We start from the raw sequence: 14,157 nt of genomic DNA, 5'->3' as shown, positions 1-14,157 counted from the left end.
TTGTAGGTAGTTCACTGATGTTTATTGTGGCAAGTAATAAGAGGAAACTCAGTGACATAGAACTTGAACAGCTAGCTAACATGAACAAATTGCAATGGGATGAGTTCACGGATAAATTCTTGGATAGTGGAAGTATCTGTGAACCATCTTTATGTGAGCATTCAAGTGAGGATTCAGATGCAGAAAACAATGAATGGTATAAAGAAGGCTATCAGGTTGGTCCAATAGCAGGCACTATTAATAACAGTGACGAGTGGAGTGACATTGCTCAAGATCCACTAGTATTTGTGTTCAATGAAGATGTGGGTTTGAAATTAGACTTACAAAATTTTGGTGTCAGTGATCTTGCTGACCTTTTTTTTTATTAAAGTGTTCCTAATGTCATTATTTTTACTTATTTGCAACATGATCCATTATAATATGCATAATACTACATGTGTGTGTGTGTGTGTGTGTGTGTGTGTGTATCATTTGTGTTTTATGATGATAATGATGATGATGATGATGATGAGAAAGGGGAGAGGGTGAAACCCACGGTGCTGGCACATAGCCTACTCCTTGTGAATAGCACTGAGGGGGCAGCCACGCCAATGTATGGATCACCATCAGCAGTGTTACATGCCCTCACTTCATGAGAAACTGTGCAAAGGTTTGGTTCTTAAACCAGGACATTGGCACAAAGTCTGGTAATCAGAAACTTAATGCTGCCACCTCTCCTCCCCTCCTCCTTTTCACTAGCAGGGTGTCAACCAGCTTATCACCAAGTTGAGCCTAATGTCATTATGTGAACAAACAAAGTAGTATGCGAGCTAGGAAGCAGAAAAATGTGGGAGTACAGGAGTCCAAGTTCATTTTACAATATAACATTCTGGAAATCTGATATGAGTAGAAACAGATTTCAGCTGATACTGAGATATCTACACTTCTCAGACAGCTCATTGCAATCCAATGACTGACTTTACAAAATTAGACCTATCTTGGACTAGTTCAGTAGAATCTTGAGCAATAATTACATTCCAAACAAGAATCTCTGCATTGACAAATCAATGGTTTTGTGATGTGGCTGTCTGTTTTTCAGGCAGTGTGTCAAGAACAAGAAACACAAGTATGGTGTAAAACTTTATGAACTCTGTGAACCTAATGATGTGGTTCTCAAAAATCTACTGTGGCAAGTCACAGGAGGAGGCTGAGATGGGTCATCAATCTGAAGTTCTTTCACACCTGATGGAAGCTTTTTTGATTTAAGGATATGTGCTTCATAAGCACATTTCTTACAATTCTGTCTCACTTGCAAAACTGTTGTCAACTTACAAAACCTGTGTGTGTGTAACATTATGTAATAATGAAAGGGAAAACCCAAAACTGTTAGTTACTATTAAACTGAATAAGGGTCTCTCTACCTTCTAGAGAAAAATTTATTTAGGCATGGATTGGGGAAAGATGTCAGGCACCCAGAGAAAAATCAGGTCAGGTGACAGATTTCATTATTTAGAGGCAATCCCCACCACCGAGGAAAAATGCGGTCTACAAAGTTGTGCAGTGCTTGCACACAACAAAAGAAATGCCATGAATAACAGTACTTGTGTTTGGGAAGAAGAGCCAGCCTTTGAGTGGAAAACTGCTTCAGGACATATCACCAATGAAAAAAAATCTTTATTTTCATTACCAATGTACACCTTACTTCAAAAGCTAAAATATGTGTATGAACCTTTGTTTGTTCTTTTATGTCAGTTTGTTCCAAGTGTGAAAAAAAAATACTGTTCCATCACACCCAGATGTAGTACATCTGTCCTGATGCCCAAGACCTGTAATTGACACGTATTTGCTATGAATGTTTTTGGATCTGACTTTATGCAGAAACTCATTTCCTATGAGTTAATCTTAGAAATTTTTAGTCTGAGACCAAAAACAAATACTGTTCCATCACACCCAGATGAGTTACTACATCTGTCCTGATGCCCAAGACCTGTAAGTGACATGTATTTACTATGAATGTTTTTGGATCTGACTTTATGCAGAAACTCATTTCCTATGAGTTAATCATAGAAAGTTTTAGTCTGAGACCAAAAACAAATTGCACAAGTTCTTATGTTATAAGTCCAAGCAAATGTGCAACATTTTGTGAAATTCTCAAATGGTGGGTCCTATAATTATTGGGTCACTTGACATGGAATGACTTACAACAGATTTGGGAGCTTATTGCAAATATCCAATGATCAATTGCTGCATGCCACAGCAACCACCTGTTTTTTGAACACAAGGCATTGGTGGACTCCTCCCATGCCATGCTATTTACCATGTAGTTTGAGCCCTTCTTCAGCTCCCATGCACAGATTTTGTCCAGTGTTGTGATGTGGGAATGGCACGTTAGACATCTTACAAAATGGCAAATGCAGAAAGGTATCTACTGGGAAAGTGAAACTAGTATGTGTCACATTGTTGCTGCCTTTGGACATCATCCTGACAGCCACAGTTACGCAATGCCCTGACACTTCCATGCAGACCTCCATTGTACGTAGGGTAACTGTCCAGCTGCCAAACGCGGGCCATGCATTCAACTGTAGTTATGACTGCACTGATGCCACTACCAACCATCCACACAAGAGTTGGATGACAAGTTAGATTCAGGTACCCCTAATACCAGGTGCTTGAAACTTCAGGGGCTGGGGAGTGGGAGGGGTGAGGTGAAGCTAGGTGGTAATAAATTATAGATACATGGAGTTTGATATTTATTCTTTGAAAGTGTTGTTTGTTCACTGTATGATATGCTTATTCTTCTCTAGTGGCATTCCTGTTGATTTGCTAAATAAAGTTATCATCATTATAGGTTTGTTTTAATTTCACCTACAGGTAGAAGGCTGTTGATCGGTTTTGGAGTCTGTTTTCAAATACTGCCCTATAAATAAAATCCCAAATTTTATTTAATAAATTATGGGCTATGTGAGGAAAGCAACTGTATAGTGACTACAAGCCCATTATGAATCGTTTTAATAGGGCTTACAACAATAAAGTTGTCAGCATTTATTATACCTTTGAACAATTTATGCACACCAAATAGTTGGTTACAGACAGCCTGCTACGTAACCACAGCTCATGTACTAATTATGTCTAATGTACATTTATAACTGTATTTATGTTAACCATAAGTGTTTCATTAGAAACTAGTTGATGACATGTAAAGAATAATAGTATTTAAAGAAGAGAAGTGTTCTCAACTAACACCAGCTTGGTTTGTGAAAGAATGCTATATAAGTGAAATTTGTGAAATATCAGTACATCTCTCTGTATACTAGAATTAAGACTCATCATATTGAGTGTATTTGTGGCCATAGGTCAATGTTACAGTTAGTAAAATTTTATCAAGGATTAATTTCCAAAGAATAAATACATTAATTCTCGTAGTGAACAGTGAGAAAAAAGGAATATAATTTTCTAACTAATAATAATAATAATAATCTGTGCTAAGTTGGGCATACACATCAATAGGAATTTTCTGTGTTTTTTTTAAAAACACAGCTTCATGCTTCACAGTGACTACCACTGTTAAAAAGATTTCCAACTTGGTATTCTCGCCACATATAGTTAAAAAAGAAAATATGTAAGTTACATTTGATACCTCAATGAATGTGGAAAGCCAAGGTTGTCTTATCAAAACTTTTTTTTCCACCCTCTTCTGATATAGCAGGTTAAAGGGCAAGTCACTGACCTCCACTAATGAGAAGCACTGTTGCTACATATAAAAGGTTCAGAAATCTACTGAGTTTCAAATCAATCAAACATAAATAAAACATCTAGATAAAAATGTTTAAGATGATAGATCATGCTCATTTGAACTGTATGGAATGTTTATTTATTAATTGTGATGAAGCTTTTATGCATATGTGACAATCTATGAAATGCACTAATTCTCCACCTACGAAAGTACTTATTGCTGCAGTTTTGTTAACATTCCAATGTGTAATTACATTCAGTTTATATCCTACTAAATTACTTCTAAGCACTGTTCTGTTAACTTATCACTTACATGAGCATTTAAGTGTCAGTATGAAACACTGCAGTGTCTTTGGCCAGGATTAAGAGATTCTCTTGCTAATTTCTTCTGCTCCCTCGGCGTTTGCCAGCAAAATATTGTCTGCTCACTGATATGTTGCAGTGTAAGCCGTTTCTACCATGTGAGTCATCTAGTCTCTTGCTTCTTTGTCATGTTTAGCTTGCTTCTGATATCAGCCCATGCATTGCATCCTGCAGTGTTATGCCATTTAGACTTAGTGCAACATTTATTTATAATATTTACTGATTTCTGTTATATTTCAATTCATCTCGTGGTGAGAAATGCCTAATAACGTATTATATACTTGGACAGACACATATGTATTATATCGCCCTCAGACCCCCCCCCCCCTTTTCCCCTCCCCATCATACTTGGAAAGGAAATCTGAAAATCAGTGTGTTTTCATAACAAAAATATTCATAGTATAATATATTAATGAATAACAAATTTTTATTTTTCTGTTTTCACAAAAATGCATTACCCATACAATTTTGTGCTTCAGGGCTATCTTACATATTTAAATCATTCTTATACGTATATTCATGAAAGCAGTTACAGTTTTTTGAAAAACAAGGTAAATATTAGACTTCTCACATCTTGTTCTTGTCCTCTTCTTGCAGTCATATTGCTTGCTGCAATGAATGGAGTGCAGAGCTGATACCCATGTAGCGTCTTGTCATCATATTGTCCATTTGCTGGGTGATGTATTTTGTTTGGTGGCTCTTTATCAGATTCACTTAAGCATTCTTCAGCAAAATGTGAAGAAATTAGTGCATCTCCATTCACCTGTTGGAAGCCCACTGAAGTCTTCCACTTTGGATTCTCCCAATAACACTAGAATTATGTCATCAATAAGCCCCAAAAATAAAAAATATAAAAACTAACGCATTTGACAAAAATCTGTACTGCTATTCCATTTGTACATAGGGAAGTAACAATCATCATAGCTGTGAAACTATTTAAGATTTTTGGTAGACTAGTTTTTAATTGTTTTTTTAGACCTTTCTAATTTGAAACACATTTTTTTCAAATGTCAAGACACAATAAATAATGCACTATTAGGGCCTTCTTGGTGTAGGTGCTCTTGATCAGCCATCTTGAAAATCGATAATGTTGAAAGCACAGCACTTGCTTCTGTAACAATACATTGATATTCTTTGATTCTATGAAAATCAGTGATTCTTGCACAATTGTTGCATTCAGAACTCAGTAACTTAGTGCAATAATATGATGGTACAATGCAAATAAACGGCACCTACACAATTGTGCTTGTTGGGTCCAAAAGGGATCTTATAGTTCACCGGTGATAGAGGTAGCTTAAAGCATCCTCATTCAACCAATACTTGGATGTTATATTACTTGTCAGTCAGAGACTTGTATCAGATGGGACTGATAAAGGAAATAGGGAAGATTCAAAGAAGAGCAGTGAATTTCATCATTTAGTGAGAGCGAGGGCATTATGGAGATGTCGATCCAACTTCAATGGTGAAGACTACAAAGCAGATCTGCATCACATTTTGGTGTACTGTTAAAATTATGTAATGGTATTGGGGCTGCCAAGTTGCAGCAGAATATGGCACAGTGACAATGATCACTGACACAGTACGAGCCACAACAGCCACTTCTGCTTGGAATGGCATGTGTGGGAGCTATGGGGTTGCAATGTAACACACAAGAGGTCAATGTCTGCATCCAAAAATAGCTGTGGTCCTGTGGTCACCTAGACAGTGGTGTGCTACTTTGCATAACATGCAGATAGAACATGCAGTCCCACAGTGGTATGTGTGTACACAGTGACAGTGGCGTGGTGCCACAGCAAAATAGGGGGGCCTTGCTGACTTGAGGATGGTTTCAGAATGGTAGTCTGAAAGCTTAATGCTGGACTGCAGGCAACTCTGAACAGCCAGGCAGGCATGCAGACGCCCTGTGCCAGAACACCAGGACCACTGGAGTTGTTCAGAGTGTCAGACAATGACACCTGGGAAGAGGCCTTCACTCAGCAGCACTGGCTCACAATCTGGAACTGTTGGCCTGTCTGGTGTCTTGTAGATGAGCAGCTTCACCTAGCTCATGGCTCTGCTTGATGAGGATGAAGCTGCTTGGCCCCACACTGGATTATCAGCTGGTGTGGAGACAATTATGGATTGACTGATTTTTATTGCCCAAAAACAAAACATTTACAGGGATGTAAAGCCTGTATAAGCAACATCAATAAATGTACAAACAACAATGACAATAAATACACAAATAATTAATCTATGTTACAAATTATGCTCACAAAAATCTTCCATTGTATAAAAACAATTTTGAAATAATAAAGTTCTTACAAATATCTTAAAGTTTTTCAGCTCCAGACTCTTAACTGACTCTGGTAGTTTATTAAATAGCTTTACAGATGTGTGTTTGAAGCTGTTTAGAGTTTTGGTATATGAGCAGTAGTCTTTTCTTACATCATTACAGTGTCGTGTGTTATAACTATGTACATCAGAATTCAGATCAAAACTAGACAAGTTCTTTTTAATGTACAAAAGACAGTGAAATATGTATATACATGGCAAGGTCATAATACTAAGTTTAATAAATAATTCTCTACAGTGAGTTCTAGGTGGTACTTTACGTATCAGTCTGACAGTTTTTTTCTGGGCTGTAAATAAGCATTTTGAGCAGCAATTATTTCCCTAAAAGATTGTCCCCATACTTCAAATGAGAGTGAATATAACTATAATAGACAGAAAGCAAAATTTTCTCATCTACTGTTGCTTGTAATTTTCTGAGCATAAATATTCCTTTAGAAATTTTTGGTGTTAAATAATTCACATGTGCTTGCCAGCCTAAATTATTTTGCAAAACAATGCCAAGAAACTTTACAGGAACTGTCTCTAAGGTGATTCTATTGTTATAAGAAATGTTTAATTCCTGTGTTTTATTTATGTTCATAGACAGGCTATTGGTATTGCACCAGTCAGAAAGTATATCTACCTTGAGTGAGGTAGAGTTACTTACGTTATTGTTCGTAGGCATTGTAACACTTAAACTGATATCATCTGCATACAAATAACAGTTTGTAGTATCATCTATTACATTGCTAGGTAGGTCATTCATATATAATATGAACAAGAGAGGGCCCAAGATTGACCCTTGAGGAACACCATGGTTAACGGGTAAGAAACTAGAGTATTGGTTATTGAAGTAAACAGTTTGAGATCTATTAGATAAGTATGACTGAATAATTTTAACAGCAGAGACTGAGAAACCTACACTTTTTAATTTCAGCAGCAGAGTGTTGTGGCACACAGTGTCAAACGCTTTTGATAAATCAAAAAACTTTGTACTTACAATACATTTTTCTTCTTTTGCTTCAAGACAGTTACATATGTAACTCATAACAGCATCACATGTTGATAGACTTTTCTTAAACCCAAACTGGCTATTTGAAAGTAATTGATGAGAATCTAGAAAATTGATTAGTTTCTCAATGACCTTGGATAAAAGTGGTACAAGAGAAACTGGCCTATAATTGCTAGGCAAATTATTGTTACCTTTTTTGTGGAATGGGATTACTTAAGCTACTTTTAATTTTTCAGGGAAACAACTTTCATCAAAGCAGTAGTTTATGACGTGATAGAGAACCTCTGCTATATTACGAGTACTAAGTTTCAATAATTTAGAGCTGATATTGTAAATATCCAGTGAATCACTTTTACTAAGAGAAAGAATGACAGAGTGTACATCTTCTACACAACTGTGTTCAAAATAAAACACATCTTCCATAGCATTTTGGTTTTTATAGGCAACATTCAAATACTAGCTAGGTTCATGTTTAGTATCAGGTATCTTAGTAACTACACTATCTACACTGTTTAAAAAATAATTATTAAAACTATCAGCACAAATTTTGGATCTAGATACAAATTCTTTGCTACCCGATGCTAGATTCTCATTAATGATTTTCCACATTTCTTTTGGTTTATTAATAGCTTGTGCAACCAATTTGCAATTATATTCTAATTTAGCTTTCTTAATACCCATTCTGTACTGATATTTGCATTCTTTAAATCTTACTTTGGCATGCAGACAAGATGAATTCTTTGCTAGGTAGTAGAAATTGTTGCATTGATCTTTAAGTTCTCGTAGTTCCTGTGTGTACCACTTATTTTTATTGATAGTCGATACCCTGCTCATTTTAACACATTTGTTCTTTAGTGGCAAGCCAATGTTAACTGCCCACATGAATAATTCAAGAAAGTTGTTGAATTGGTTTTCTACTCCAGTGTTACCATACACACACAACCAATTAATTTCTCTGAGACGTTTTATGAAAACAAATATATTACAGTCACTAATTGTATGTTTTGTCTTATAAATCACAGAAGGCTAGGTGACATTAAAAATCATTGCATCCATGTTTACATGAATAATAATTCCATGATGATCAGAAAGAAGAGTGTCAATCACATTTGTATCATATTTTGAAGAATGAAAAGTTGTAATAATATTGTCTATACAAGTACCCATGTTTACACTACCAGGTCTGGCGATTACATTCTTCAGCATGATATTCATCCCATAGCTTTTAACTAAGCTATTTATTTCCAAGTTGTGAGAAGTACTGGAGTTGAAATTAATATTAAAATCAGCCATTAGAATTATATTAACTTTCATTGAAAACAATGTCTTTAATAAGATGTCCAACCTTTCAAAAAATTCTCTCTTATTTTCCAATACTGGGTTTCTGTAAATACAGATAAAGGCTGTTCCATAAGTCACAATGTAACAGGCAGATATTTCAAAAGTTTCCTCCACAGATAAATTTGTTACACTAGGTAGTGGCTCAAAAACAAGGTGGTTCTTAATTAAAATGCAGAGTTTCGCGTTTTTGGTCGTAAATATATATATACTCTTTTCTATTTATTTTGGTTTTGTTTTTGTTATTGCTCGCGTAATAACGCATATACGAAAAGAGCCGCGAAATACCTTTTAGTTATGCTGTGCCAAGGATTTCTTTATAATCATTAATTTTCAACAAAACAGAATATATTGGGTTCTTATTGTTCTGTATCTGGCTTTCTATTAAAGGAACATTTTTGGTTACTGTAACTCACTATAAAAAAAACAACGTATCTTCCCTACTTTATAGTTATTGAAAATGAAAATTACTTTGTTATGAAGTACTGATGTTACAGTTCGCAAAGATTGTTCAACATTTTGCAGTGGATTTTTGTTAAGCGTAAAACACCAATAATTACCCCGACTAGCACAAGAACATGAGACTATTGTCGGAGAAAAATACGTTTTCACTATAAGGTTTGCCAGACCAGAACTAAGCACAACAAAATTCCTATTTTGTTACGAAGGTAAATTATCTCCTTTATACTGTTAGCAATATATTATCAGCAGCCCGCGTCAACCTGCAAAACACATCATAAAATCTGCTGCTCTGCTCTGCAAGTCCGGAAGCTGAAAGAGATGATTTTATTTCACTATTACCTTCCCGTTTCTTTGCGGTATGATCGACTTCTTTTAATGCAGTTTGAATGCGCCGCGGCAGCGGCTTGTTCGTTCGTAGCGCAGCTCTGCACCACGGATAATATTTAAATAACTGAAAATGTCTTAAAAGGATGGGATAATAATTTAAGCAAGCTACTACAAATAATAATGCAAGGTTCCATTAAATAACTCTATTCAAAACATTCAAATATGTTAACTTATCTACAATACACACCTTTTTTAAAAATGAGTACGTAATGGCGTACATCGATTAACCATGACAAAAGAAGACTACGTTAGCATGTACAACTGCGACACAGGCTATCTTACTCCCGTAACTCCAAGAGGAAGACAAAGAAATTACTGTTCGTTCTGTATTATTTATACTAGGGATATTTTTCATCTCTGTATGATATTTATCGCCTGTGCGGTTTCAGTACTCGCCGACACAGATATTATCTAAAATAAATAATAATAAAAAAAATACCTAATTCCATACAATAACAGAATACGATGCACAATATTTTCTCTTTACTACAAAATATGTCTTTTGCTAAGGGATGTTACAATGCCCCCTGGCAGCAATTGACTAACGTTAAGAATGTTCGGCAATATGCTGCCACTAACGTCCGTTTTGACATTGTCTATCACCTTGTTTGGAATATTCACTGTTCACTTCTTTGCTCTTTTACATTATAGTTTTAATTACACTTTTTATAGTTTTTTCACACTTTGCGAGGTGACCATAAACCTAGTCCCAGGGTCATTACAGTTTTCTGGCTCCCCCATTTGGGCTACGTGCGATCAGAAAACCTGGGAAAACTGCGCCGGAGCCATGGTCATCTCGCCTGATTTGCCTTAACACACGGTTTTGTTCATTAAACAAGGGTGGACTTTATCCAATGTTCACAGATAACTATGATTATTTATGTCAAAATGTTAAACCCTTTAGTATCTCTATTAAAAATGTACCTTCTACACTTTTTCACATTTGTGTTCTGTGTCACAATTAAGGTCAATCATTGAACAGTTCGATAGCAATGTAATGGATTGTCTCTACACTTACTCACGACAAATGTTCTACCGTTGTATGGCATTCGTGTCAGTTTGTTTCACTAATATGACGAAAACATATGACATACATAATCGAACAAGTGAATGTTTTGAGTTATACTCAGCAAAAAAAAAATGTTTGTCACGTAATTTCGTGTTCAACAAATCATTTTCATATTAGTACATGAACAACGTAGTTGAACGTCAACAATGTCGTACGGAGCGGGCGGCACGAAGCAATTGTTGCGTAGCGTCGTCTGGAGCGCGGCGTGCCAACGACCGCTGAGGTCGACTACCTGCTAGCAGCTACATCGACGGCGTGCTGCGGTGGCGCCCGAGCAGTCGCGAACCACGCCGAACCAGTCACCAATGTCGGCGTGTTGCAGTGGTTTCCTGCGACCGGCTGGCTGGCGGCACGGCACCCGTCTCTGCTTCTCCGCATGGCTCCCCGTCGTAACGCATGAAACAAATATTCCACAACGGTGTACTGTCTTTAAGGATACAATTTATTAGCTGTGGAAGAAAATGCACTTTGGTTAAAAGCGTTTATTGTTCATTACGCCGTCGCTTCGTTGGTATGCACAGGATGTTTTGGCGTGATAACAGGTTTCTTGTGGCATTGTGACACTGGTATTCAGGGTTCGTCACACGCACATTGTACTACACACTTTCACTTGTTCTCACGGTTGATACACTGCCAGAGCGTCTTTCAACACGCGAAAATATTTCGGTACACACATACTAAAAGTCCCCGTCGAGCGATGTTTGTTTGAATCGACTCCGAACGGATCACTAACTACCGTTTTTACTCACAGTGTACTGTTCGTTGAGCACTGCACTATGACAGTTAGTCACTCAACACTTAACTTATACCGACGTATATATTGGTGCAGATACAACAGTCATTTTCTGTCCCTACTACACACAATATTCCGTCCTTTCCTAGATTGTTTATGCACACAGTTTATTTTTAATGCATAACAACTGTTCTTAGCATAATCACTCTCATCTACATTGAGTCCATTGTGTTACCTTCTCATTACACACTTTTAATACTATTACTAGGCATATATTGCTTTTTTGTAATTATTTGAAGGTGTGTGATTTTTTTGTACATAGCTTTCTTTTCCTCTTTTAGTGTAGCTTGCCAGGTTATCACTCATCCAGCAAACAGATTTTACCATGTGCATGACAGCTTGACTTGGGCATATTGTTCAATAAATACTTCATTTAGTACTAGTATTATTTTTAACGGTCCGTCCTACAGGACTACAGTGTAGTTTCCGCGTAACTTGATTCGCGTACCGCGTAATTAATATTCAAGAACGGGTACCAAGTACACAGGCTTCAATTGAAGCATTAATACATACAAAGCATAGGTTACACGGAACGGTTTTGTTTTTTATTGGATTCTACTCCAGTGTCGTTCTCAGATCACTATTGGCAGTAAACATTACATCACATAATTATTTCGTACTACAAAGGCAATTTTTGGCTAGTATAGACTCTCTCTCAGGGTTCCTTAATTCTAACACAATTACATCTGCTACATATTTATATGAGATTTCATCATTAATTGTACTTACTTACTACAAAATGATTCAAGAAATTAATCATTATTTTATCAACAAAAGATTATTCATTGCTTGAAGAGCATGTAGTATTTTAATGACACTAACTGTCTGTAAACAAAGTCTTCCATTTGCATATTATTGCTCAGTTTACTGATTCTACTTCCTCAAAATTGTAACTATACATAAATTCTTTCTTAAAACTAACATACTTATACTCTAAAACACAATTGAAATCTTCTTACTACTACTATTTACATCAGACATGTCACTGAATAAATAACTTTACATCTTTACGTGGATACAGTCCTTTTATTTTCCCCGTCTGGGGATGTGCTAACAAATAGCTACATTCGTGTGGCAACATCTTCCGAATCTCTTTAGCCACTACTTCCCTCCTCGACCAAGGGATGGAGTAAGATGCGCGACAGTATGTTTTATGAGGCATCACCTCTATGTGGTAGTGGTACCCTTTGACTATTCCTGGTCGGTCGGTAAATACCATGGTATATTCCGATAACAGCTGCGTCAACTGTTGCTTTTGTATGTTGCTTAAACTTTCAGATTCCTGTACTTTGGTTCGAAATTCATCAACATTTGGTTCAAAATTTCTATCTCCTATATTCGGATAATAGAGATCCGTCACAGGTGAATAATCATTAAAGTGTAGTACCCAGGGGTTCCTACCTTTGATATTAATTCGATTGCAACATGGCACAAGTACCTCCTTCGATTTCATCATAGACAACTCAATCCTCCTACCTTTATTAACTATACTTAATTTTCCCGAGGAGAGGTCGATCACTGCGTCCCTCTCACGGAGAAAATCTACTCCCAGAATGCAGGCCACCTTTAACCCTTTAACAATGAGGAACGAGCTCACTATGGCTTCGCCCTCCTTACAAATCTCCACCTGCACCTGGTACTTAACTAACTGGCTCTGTGCACTTATAGCTCCAGACACCTTGCAATTATTAACCGGGAAAGTCGGTATACTACGTCCCTTCCCTAGCGCTTTAAACAACCCTGTACTCATTACACTCACTGAGGCACCTGTGTCAATGATTATATTCACTGCAACATCATTGATTTTCGCTTCTATTATGGCTTGCACATTTTCGTTGCTATCTTTCTTACATTCATGCGGTTCGGTCAGTAGATCTTTATCCATACTGATACCGTCGTTGTATCGCGGCATATGTATTCCAGGGATACTATTGTTATTCGTGTTGTTCTCACTCCACCCCCCGGCCAGCGATGGAGAGCATATCGAGGCCGATTCTAGTTTGTTGGATGGCTTGCTTGCGAGGTACTTGGACGGCTATTATCCGCGACCTCTACTATGTTTACGCTTTGGTTTGTGGGCCGCCACGACTGCGCAATAGGCGCGTTCTGCAGAGGTGGTCTGTTGTTATCGTACCGGTCATTACCCTGCCGCTCTGGGCTTGGTCGCTGATTCTGATTCCAATTACCATTACTGTCATTGTAATTGCTATGCCACTGACCTCGCGCATTTTTCCAGCTGTTGGTCCCTCGCAATCCGGAATCGTACCGGTCGTCAAATCGATGCTTTTTGTTATGGGACGGCTGCCCATACCCGTTCTGACTTCTACCATTATTACAATTTTGCGAATGCTCTTGCCGCTTGTTACCACCCCCACCATTTCCATGGTTGTGGTTTTGTGCACTATTATTTCTGTCATGTTTACATCCTGATCCATTATTCCGCGAGTGATCACACGCTGCTTTTGCGCCTTCCTGGATTAAGTCTATTGAATCTAGAACAGACAGGAAATGTTCCATGTCGCTTTCTGGTACGTGTATTAATTTCTCTTTGATATGAATGGGTAAATGTGATTTTAGGAGTCTTATTATGTCTCTTGGTGAGATCGGCTCGTCCCAGTAACGCGTTTTGTTTATGTACTTCTCGAAATACCGTCTCAGATTCCCAAGACGGGGTGAGTACGGTTCGGGATTGTATACTTCTTTTCTTAG

The 14,157-nt window shown here is 37.3% G+C and overlaps 1 protein-coding gene across 1 annotated transcript in view; it reads right to left on the bottom strand.

The window, feature by feature from the left end:
• LOC124802971 (F-box only protein 22-like) overlaps positions 1 to 4,139 on the bottom strand; it is a 219,274-nt gene extending 215,135 nt beyond the window's left edge. Inside the window, exon 1 of the mRNA XM_047264064.1 lies at positions 4,025 to 4,139. The gene's annotated coding sequence lies outside the window, so the exon portion shown is untranslated. The remainder of the gene's footprint in view (positions 1 to 4,024) is intronic.
• Between the last annotated feature and the right edge of the window lie 10,018 nt (positions 4,140 to 14,157).

This window comes from Schistocerca piceifrons, chromosome 6 (genome assembly GCF_021461385.2).
Source record: "Schistocerca piceifrons isolate TAMUIC-IGC-003096 chromosome 6, iqSchPice1.1, whole genome shotgun sequence".
NCBI lineage: Eukaryota > Metazoa > Arthropoda > Insecta > Orthoptera > Acrididae > Schistocerca > Schistocerca piceifrons.
Note: the sequence above shows the minus strand (reverse complement) of the source record. Positions and strands in the feature narration are given on the sequence as shown.